Source organism: Podarcis bocagei (assembly GCF_964188305.1).
Source record: "Podarcis bocagei genome assembly, chromosome: 4".
Taxonomy (NCBI): Eukaryota; Metazoa; Chordata; class Lepidosauria; order Squamata; family Lacertidae; genus Podarcis; species Podarcis bocagei.
The window spans coordinates 82,439,492-82,449,445 of NC_138128.1; the positions used below are offsets into that span (position 1 = coordinate 82,439,492).

At 42.2% G+C, this 9,954-nt stretch overlaps 1 long non-coding RNA gene across 2 annotated transcripts in view; it reads left to right on the plus strand.

Moving 5' to 3' along the window:
- Window positions 1-9,903, plus strand: part of LOC308585339 — a 78,622-nt gene extending 68,719 nt beyond the window's left edge. For both annotated transcript variants that reach the window (XR_014007296.1, XR_014007297.1), the window contains exons 5-6: window positions 9,460-9,570; window positions 9,670-9,903. This is a non-coding gene — a long non-coding RNA (uncharacterized lncRNA). The remainder of the gene's footprint in view (window positions 1-9,459; window positions 9,571-9,669) is intronic.
- Window positions 9,904-9,954: the final 51 nt, after the last annotated feature.

A 9,954-nucleotide genomic window follows, 5' to 3' on the forward strand; every position in this document is an offset into this window, starting at 1 on the left:
ATATCCACAGCCTGGAAGAGGGTGGAAGACCCTCAGGTTTTTTCTTGAGTTCACTGTCAGTTAATGCTGATCTCCCTCATCACTAAATCTCAAAAGAGCAAGATTCACAGGCTTTGCTTTACATCTCAGCTGCTTGTTCCTGGTGTAGGTCTTCACTCAGCCCATATCTCTGTTTGTTTGGGAGTCGGAGATGGGGCAGGGAGGGTGCCTGGCTCTTGCAAGAAACAAGGACCTGCAGGACCTGCAGCTAGGTGGTCTCTAGATACCTTCTGCAGTAGGAGCCTTTTGAGCAGTAGGGACAATCAAGACCCAGCCCTTCCTTTTTATAATATTTTTTATTAATTTTAACATATAAATTATAATACATACCACAAAACTTCACCACTTATACAATCTTTTTTGGACTTCCATCAGTGCCTCTGATGATCCACCGTTTTTTTCACTTCTTATGCATTTCTTAAATTCATATTGCCTTTAATTATCTTAAATAACCATCCTCCTCTTCATCCATTTTTGCAATAGTTCCAATAATTCACCTCACAAAACTTCTTGCAAACCAAGACCCAGCCCTTCCAGGCCTGTTGGGAATGAGCCAGAGAGAGAATTATGTATGCAGCCTTGCAATGACTTAGGGAGGGCTTATGCCAAGAGGCCGGGACCTAGCTTACAACCCCTCACACCCTTCTTTTTAAACTGACTTCACAGGAAAACATATTGCTGGCCAGCAAGTGTGACCAGGGATGATGGGAGTTTTTGTTCAGCAACATCTGGATGGCCAACGTTTCCCCGCAGCTGCCTTATTCTATAAAGCCATGTGAGAGCTCAGCTACACTAAGAGACATCGACTTGCCATAAGACACACTGTGGGTTTTGTGGCTGAACAGGGATTTGAACCCAGCACCCTACTCATTGCATCACACAGACTTTCTTTAATTGCATCCACAAGACAATACGGAATCGCACTAATATTGGCAGCATCACTCTGCAGTTGTACAAAGTACAAAGCAAATTAAAAATCCGCCCTTGAGCTAATTCCTGTTTATTTACTCAAAAGCTCCCATTGATCCCTGTTTGCCTTTCTCCAAAGCAATGTACACAGGATTACAGCTGCAGAAATTAAAACTGTTCTTAGTTGTGTGTTTTTTTAAAAAAGAAATCAAACCAAATCTTGATATCTTTAAATACAACTCAGTCCTAGCTATGTTTACTCAGAGGTAAACCCCACTATGTTCAATGGCATTTACTCCAAAGTAAATGTGGCTAGGTTTGCAGTCTTAGACAGCCACAGGGTCAATTCAAAAGATGGAAAACATCACTGTTTTATCTCGTAATTGCACTACTTTCAACCTTGTCCTGATGTATTTCATCAAAGGCTGCTTGGCTGCTTTCATGCTTTATTTCATGGCAGGCATGCCATGAAAATGGGAAGAACCAGATTCCTGTATTAAAAATCCTTGGCCCAGTAAAATATTCATGGTACTATAGGCTTGTTTGATTTTCAATAATCTTACCCAACAGGGCCTGTAAAAAGGATGCAAACCAGAAGTGATACTGGCAGCCAGGAAGATTCAGCTCTCTTTGACACAACATTGATGCGAATACAATCCCATTCCCTTTCAGACATATGCAGGTGTCAGCGACCAGAATGAGGCCCATTCTGTTTAATAGTGCTCAGTATTTCCCCTCCCCTTTGACAAGCCAGTGCTGCTGCATTCATACGCAGGTAAAGCTTTTATGTACTGCAGCACATAACATTTTGCTTATGACAGAACTGCTCTTTAAAATATGGGCTGACAATTCACCCTCCCGGCTTCTTCAATGTCTTTACCTGCAGGAGGGGAGGGAGAGCGCATAAATTTGGAATAAGGGCATTATAAAGTACTTCTCCCCCCTCCTTTTGTGATATCTTGACATATCTCAACCTCTTTTTCCTATCTACAACATGGGAATAGTGATGGCTGCTGGATGGATTTGGGGATAAGTGGGACACGTACTGCAAAACAAAAGCAAAAATCACAGGCACCCCGTCCATCAAGGGATGCATAGAAGCAGGCTTCTGTGGCTGCTACTCATGTCCATGTACATAAAAACATAAGAGCCTTGCTGGATCAGCCCAAATGCCCACATAATCCATCATCCTATTGCATGCCAAGGCTCCATGAGCCAGTCACTCCCTATGTGGTGAAATAACCAGTCAAGACAACAGAACAGAGTTTTTTTTGGTTCAAATACAGATATGAAAGGTCTGGCATAGGCGTTAGGTGAAGTGTGTCTAATGATAAACCACAATTGGGGGGCCGCTGTTGTCGCATAAAGAAACACTTTTATTTTCATTTGGGATGCTTATCGTTAGAATGCCTAATAGGAAAGCTAATGTTGTTGTTTAGTCGTTTAGTCGTGTCTGACTCTTCGTGACCCCATGGACCAGAGCATGCCAGGCACTCCTGTCTTCCACTGCCTCCCGCAGTTTGGTCAAACTCATGCTGGCAGCTTCGAGAACACTATCCAACCATCTCATCCTCTGTCGTCCCCTTCTCCTTGTGCCCTCCATCTTTCCCAACATCAGGGTCTTTTCCAGGGAGTCTTCTCTTATGAGGTGGCCAAAGTATTGGAGCCTCAGCTTCAGGATCTGTCCTTCCAGTGAGCACTCATGGCTGATTTCCTTAAGAATGGAGAGGTTTGTTCTTCTTGCAGTCCATGGGACTCTCAAGAGTCTCCTCCAGCACCATAATTCAAAAGCATCAATTCTTCGGCGATCAACTGAAGCTAATAGGCTTCTTTAAAAATGTATGTTTTAGCTTATAATTTTTTTAGTTCCTCATAGATCATATCCCTTTTTTTTTATTTGGGGGCATGTCCACCACATGTGGAATAAGGTTCCTTCATTTTGTTTACATCTCCATCACTTATTGCTGTTATTTTTATTTTGGCTAATTTGGATGGGGTCAGGTACCACCTGTAAATAATCGTCATTGTTTTCTTTTATCAGATAGCACGCAGTGAATTTTAAGTCTGTTTTCCAACATGGACTCTCTTCATGTGAAAATTCGTTTAGGCACAAGGTTTTGTTTGACATCTTTTCCATGAAGACAGATGCACAAGAATTCATGCAATTTTCTGCCAAGGGCAGCTGTTCTTTTGGATTCAGAGGCAATAAGTACAGTTATGGGTGAAGTCCATGGGATTTAGTGGGGGTTCAGCAAACACTAGACATAAAGCAACCTAGTTAGATCATATTAATGCATAGCAGAAATAAAGCATCAGACCACCAATCAAGATTGTAATTCTTATACTGATTTGGTTGCTTATGTTTCCTTCTTAGGCATGACAGCAGATGGACTCTCTAGCAGCTGGAATGGGTTGACACATAGCACCATTCTGATCTCTCTCTCTCTCTCTCTCTCTCTCTCTCTCTCTCTCTCTCTCCTGGTCTTCTTTCCCCCCTGGGTCTTCTACCAGAATTTGCATTTATAGGCTGCAATCTGCTGAGTAAACTATCTGGTGCATTGCTCACACCCATGTGTACTGAGGCCTACAGTTATACTTTAGCTTAGTTGCACTCAGTAACTTAAAACTGAGCCTACATTGAGCTTGAGCTGAAAACTAGGCCTAAACTTTTGATTTGTAACTCACTTCCCTACTACCGAGGTTTGCACTATGTCAGGGTTGCCATATTTCAAAAAATAACAGCCAGGACACCTCGAAAGTTGTTGAGTGATTTTTCAATTGACTTGCCTAAGATCCAGGACAATGCACCAACTTTCAGAAATTCTCCCCGGGTGTCAATCCCACCTTTGAAATCCTGGTAATGTCCAGGAAAATCTGGATGTACGACAGCCCTACACTATGTAGAACTGTATATATGGGTCCCCACCCCCGTCCCTCTCCAAATATGATGCCAGGATGCCATCAGGTGGCATATGGAGAGTTGTCCTACAAACCTGGCAAAGTTGACCTGCGGTGGGTTATGCTTTGCCAGTGTGCTGGTGAGGTAGCACTTAGGAGGATTGAACTCATTGCTCACTGGCTGATGAATGAAGGGTTCAGTTCTGCTATTTGCAGGGGTCTCCTTTGCCAGGTCATTTCCAGCCAAAGCAACACCGAGCAAGGTTGAATTATCCACTCTCCTCTGATGAACAGAGGCTTTGGTTCTGCTCTCTGTGGGGCTCAGCTGCAGAGGATTGAATGCCACCCCTACCCATCAGCTGAACTCACCCAGTGACATCAGTTGATTGACAGGTGGGCATTGTTTTGCGGAAATAGGACCAGTGGTCAGGGATAATGGGAACTGTAGTCCAAAAACAGCTGGAGACCCAAGTTTGGGAAACCTTGCTCTATACATTATAACATTATAATGATGTGAATTGCCATGGAGGGAAAATGCACAGTGCAAGGATATCACATTGCAAGCTGCATTATGTTGAGGAAAACAAAAAAAATGGAAGTGGCAGCAAAAGCAGCAGCCCTGTGCTTCTTCTATCATCTAGTTCCACCCGCAGACAAATGGGGCAATAGGATGGCCTAATAAGATTGCTCATTAACCACCTGCCAGCCAAAATATAAGAGAACAGTCTGATTTATTGTGGAAATAAAAGAACACACATTTTTTAGAACGGAATTATGTCTGCTGGTAAAAGGCACAAACGATCATTGCTGTGCTAGAGACACACATGCACACAAACCCTGTTAAAAAACCCAGACCTGGTTTTAGAATCCCCCACCCACCCCCAGTCATGTTCCACTGATTTTTAATGAAACTTGTTAAGTTTATTGAGTTATAAAGGCTTAGCAGATGCTTAATGGCCCAATCAAGTAATTAATTGCTACTTCCGGTTGAACAATGTTTTGTCAATCAGCCATGATGGCAGGTTTAGTGAAAACAGTTGATTATTTAAATGCTCTAATCATGCATACTTAAAACATTTTTGGGGTGGGGGGTGGGGAGGGGTGGTTACTTAAGCCAGTCTGAAGAATTCTGTTCTCTTTGGAATAGCAAAGGCATACGGTAATTAAAACAGATGTGGTTAACATCTTTCTCTAGGGGAATGAAAACTAGAGCAATTACTGATGACGATGGTTCTTTAGAAAACTAAGCACAGCAAAGCAGTTTCTGTGCATTAAACATCTAGTTTACTCATAACCTTCTTACTTATAACCGTTAATTTTTTTAGGGATTTACTTACATTTTATTAATTATGCATCAAAAAAGTATAAAGTATGAGTGATAGCAGATAAATTTGATTCAGTTAAAGGCAAGCTAATAAAATTTGCACTTTCCAAAACAATACATTAACTGAAACACAGCCATCCTTTGAAAGTTGCACATTACGAATGTCGCAATGCACTTATCCAGCAAAGTAACATGTACAAAATTGCATAAACTAGGGTAAGCTGTTCATAGAAATGTATATGCACAAGTAAAAATTATTTTAGAGGAAACTGTATTGTGAAAATGTGTATATGAGGGGAAATTGCATATAATTCATTATATTGCATGTAAAAATATGCCTATTAGGAGATGTTCTGGCTAAAATACTGATGAATTTTCATGAGGAATTATTTTTAAAAAAATGCAAACTGTTGTGGAAATGTGGGGAACAGAATTTGACAGGAAAAATGAGAAATTGAAGGAACCTGACATTGACCTACTTGCCCATCCCTAGTTCAGACACACACATGCACACACACCTCTTTCAACAGGCTTGTATGGGAGATTTAATATCTGCCATGGTCCAATTGTTTTTGCTACTGTTAATTTCATCCTTTTGTCTCCACTGCATTGCTCTTGTTATTATATTCCTAAGATGTTGATGATTATAGCACATCCTAATATCAGATAGGTTAGAAATATTTTAAATACATAATGTACATATTTATATATAGGGTGGGTTAGAAATATTTTAAATACATAATGTACATATTTATATATAGGGTGGGTTAGAAATATTTTAAATACATAATGTACATATTTTTAATAGCAACCCTATCATACTCATAATATGAGTAAGTAGGAACTAAAGTGATTTGGTTGTATGGGAGGAATCATTTATGGGTGAGACCAACAGGAAAAGGAAACAAGGGAGTACAGTACAGTATATGACTAGTTTCAGTTTTGTATATTGCTTTGTGGCAACACACTGCTAAGTATAGCTTGTTTCAATTTAGTCTGTGGTTAATTCATAATTTTGCAAATACAGTCGAACCTTTGTTTTTGAACGGCACTCAAACACCGAAAACCTGGAAGTAAATGCTCCTGTTTTCGAACGTTTTTTGGAAGCTGAACATCCCACACAGTTTCCACTTGAGTGCAGGAAGCTCCTGCAGCCAATCAGAAGCCACACCTTGGTTTTCAAACATTTTGGAAGTCAAACGGACTTCTGGAACAGATTACGTTCGAGAACCAAGGTACACTGTACTATAATAAGTAAAGGGTAAAGGGACCCCTGACCGTTAGGTCCTGTCGCGGACGACTCTGGGGTTGTGGCGCTCATCTCGCTTTATTGGCCAAGGGAGCCAGCATACAGCATGACTAAGCCACTTCTAGAGAACCAGAGCAGTCCACAGAAATGCCGTTTACCTTCCTGTTGAAGCGGTACCTATTTATCTACTTGCACTTTGACGTGCTTTTGAACTGCTAGGTGCAGGGACCGAGCAACGTGAGCTCACCCCATCGCGGGGATTCAAACTGCCAACCTTCTGATCGGCAAGCCCTAGGTTCAGTTGTTTAACCCACAGCACCACCTGTACCCCTCTGTACTATAATAAAGGTAAAGGGACCCCTGACCATTAGGTCCAGTCGTGACCGACTCTGGGGTTGCAGCGCTCATCTTGCTTTATTGGCCGAGGGAGCCGGTGTATAGCTTCCAGGTCATGTGGCCAGCATGACTAAGCCGCTTCTGGCGAACCAGAGCAGTGCACAGAAATGCCGTTTACCTTCCCGCTGGAGCAGTACCTATTTATCTACTTGCACTTTGATATGCTTTTGAACTGCTAGGTTGACAGGAGCAGGGACCGAGCAATGGGAGCTCACTCCATCGCGGGGATTCAAACCGCCAACCTTCTGATTGGCAAGTCCTAGGTTCTGTGGTTTAACCCACAGCGCCACCCGCGTCCCATCTGTACTATAATACTTGGGGCTTAATTCTGAGTAGATATAGAATTGCACTTTTTTCAAAAAGGGCAAACTGGAATGTAGAAAATTTTCCAAACATTTAATATTGCTTAGACCAAATCACTCATTTTATTTCATGTGTCAAATCACTCCTTATAATGGTGTCTAATCTTGAAAACCCAAAACCCAAAGCAAATCTATTCCAGCCATTTCCCTTGGGGAATTTGACTACATCCTAATCTACTAGTTCAGAAAAACTTTTTCCTTTCTCTCCGACCATTTCTTCCTAGTTATACTATCATGTATAATATTACTATATCATTAAATAAACCCCTGTTCTCCCTGTAAAATACCTATAGGCTTTTACAATCTAAACCAAGCTGTGGCACTGGGGGCTCTTAATCCTTCCTCACAAATTCAGTTCTTAGCTCTTTTTTACAGGTTTGCTCTTCCAGCATTCTAACACTTTCTCCCAGCCTTAAAAAGAACTGTTTTCGTTACACCTCACACATTTACAAGATCTTTGTATTAACTGTGAGTGATTTTGCATGAACTTTTAATTTTTAGAGCAGCTACAAACAAACAGGCACTCTTGAAGAAGCACCTTTTAAATCAACACCATGAGGCTGTTGAAGCAGTCAAGCCTATTGTTTTCATGTTGCTGCAAACTTCTCAATTTGGTAGTAGCAAGCTTTTGGGGAGGTAGCAGGTAGCTACAGAGAAAATGCTGGCATCACAGATGCAGCCATCATGTAGAGTGACCCTTATGAGTGCCACAGAAAACTGGGAGTGGAAAACAATCCAGGTTCCAGCTGTAGATTCAGGACCTGGTCGCCGATTTGAGACGTCAATATTTGTGGACCCATTTCAATTTAGATTTGATATGGCATGGTGGGTCTACAAAGGATTCTGAACAACACTTAGCTTGTCTTGGAGCCTCTAAAGTTCAGGGTAGGCACTCTAGTTGGGCTAGAACTCCCATCATCCTTAGCCATTAGCTATTCTGACTGGGGCTTACAGGAAATAGTGTCCAAAAGAACTGAGAGTGCCCCAGGTTGCCCTTCTCTGCTCTAAACTCTGATGTACAAACAGCGCCATTATTGCGAAATCAGGGCCTCCAAGCCAGTTGCAAACACCATGCTGCAAAATCAAGCCTTTCCAACCACTCCCTCTGGATGACCAGTTTCTCTGACCCATTAGATTTACGGGAGGCACTGGGGGTTGTGGAAAGGATCTAATTCATGCTCAGAAGCTTTCAGGATGAACAGATTCCAGACCCTCTAAGTGTCCCCATTTTTCAGTGACAGTCCCAGATTTTCAGAAGCTGTCCCAGTTTCTGATTTGATCCTGGAATGTCCCACTTTTCCTTAGGACATCCCTATTTTCATCAGAGAAATGTTGGAGGGTACGGTAGGACGTCCCTCTTTGCACTGGAGAAATGTTAGAGGGTATGGAGTTATGCGACCCCCGAGCGCAGGAGATATGTAACTATACAACCATTAGAAGACATATGAAGGCAGCCCTGTATAGGGAGGTTTTTCAATGCTTAATGTTTTTATATAAGTTGGATGCCACCCAGAGTGGCTAGAGCAACCCAGGCATATGGGCAGGGAATAATAACGATGATGAAATAGGATGTCCCTATTTTCATCGGAGAAATATTAGAAGATATGAGATTCTAACTGCTTTCTGTGGGCATGGGCCTATGCGAAGTGACAAGCTGATCTATCAGAGTCCTTTTATAGCAGTGATGGCCAAACTTGGCCCTCCAGCTGTTTTGGAATTACAACTCCCATCATCCCTAGCTAACAGGATCACTGCTTTAGAGGTTATAACCCACATTACATTTTGTTACAGGTGAAGTCCTTGCTTTAAACTCCAGTAGCGGGTGGCGCTGTGGGTTAAACCACAGAGCCTAGGACTTGCCGATCAGAAGGTCAGCGGTTTGAATCCCCGCAACGGGGTGAGTTCCCATTGCTCGGTCCCTGCTCCTGCCAACCTAGCAGTTCGAAAGCACGTCAAAGTGCAAGTAGATAAATAGGTAACGCTCCGGCGGGAAGGTAAACAGCATTTCCGTGCACTGCTCTGGTTCACCAGAAGCGGCTTAGTCATGTTGGTCACATGACCTGGAAGCTGTACGCCGGCTCCCTCGGCCAATAAAGTGAGATGAGCGCCGCAGCTCCAGAGTCAGCCATGACTGGAGCTAATGGTCAGGGGTCCCTTTACCCTTTACCTTTAGCTTCAACATATTAAAAACTAACAGGAATATTTTCTTTCTCCAGAAAGCCCTGGTAACAGATAGGAATTTCCCCCTCTTGTTAACCACAGGCTCTTGATTCTACTTTCAGAGGTACCAGAACACCAAAGCAGCAGCCAAGCATATACAACAAGAAGGAGAATAAGGGGAAAGATGGGGAAAGAGGGACACACATTAACAAGGCATTCTCCACTATTCAACTGTAAGTGACAGAAATATCAGTAAAACTATTCAAAATGGCATTGTCAAGGTTTGTTAGGTTTGGACTACACAATCCAATTAACACGAATTCACCCTGCAGGAGGCTGGAGTCAAGCATCAGCAACTATCCTTGGCTGAACTGTCAAAACTCTGCAGATTTCAAAGATGGAAGATGAGGCAAATGATGATGAAGAGCTTTGTGAGTTTTTTTTGAAGTCCAGTTGTACTGCTTTTACCCATATGATTGCTCTATTGTGTGAGCTCAGTTTATTCATTGGAAGGCAACCATGGAGCAAATATTCAAAATAATAAAAATTTATACATACACAAATAAGTGAGCACCTTTTCATGAATCTTCTGGCCACCAAGCTGTGGGGAATATTAT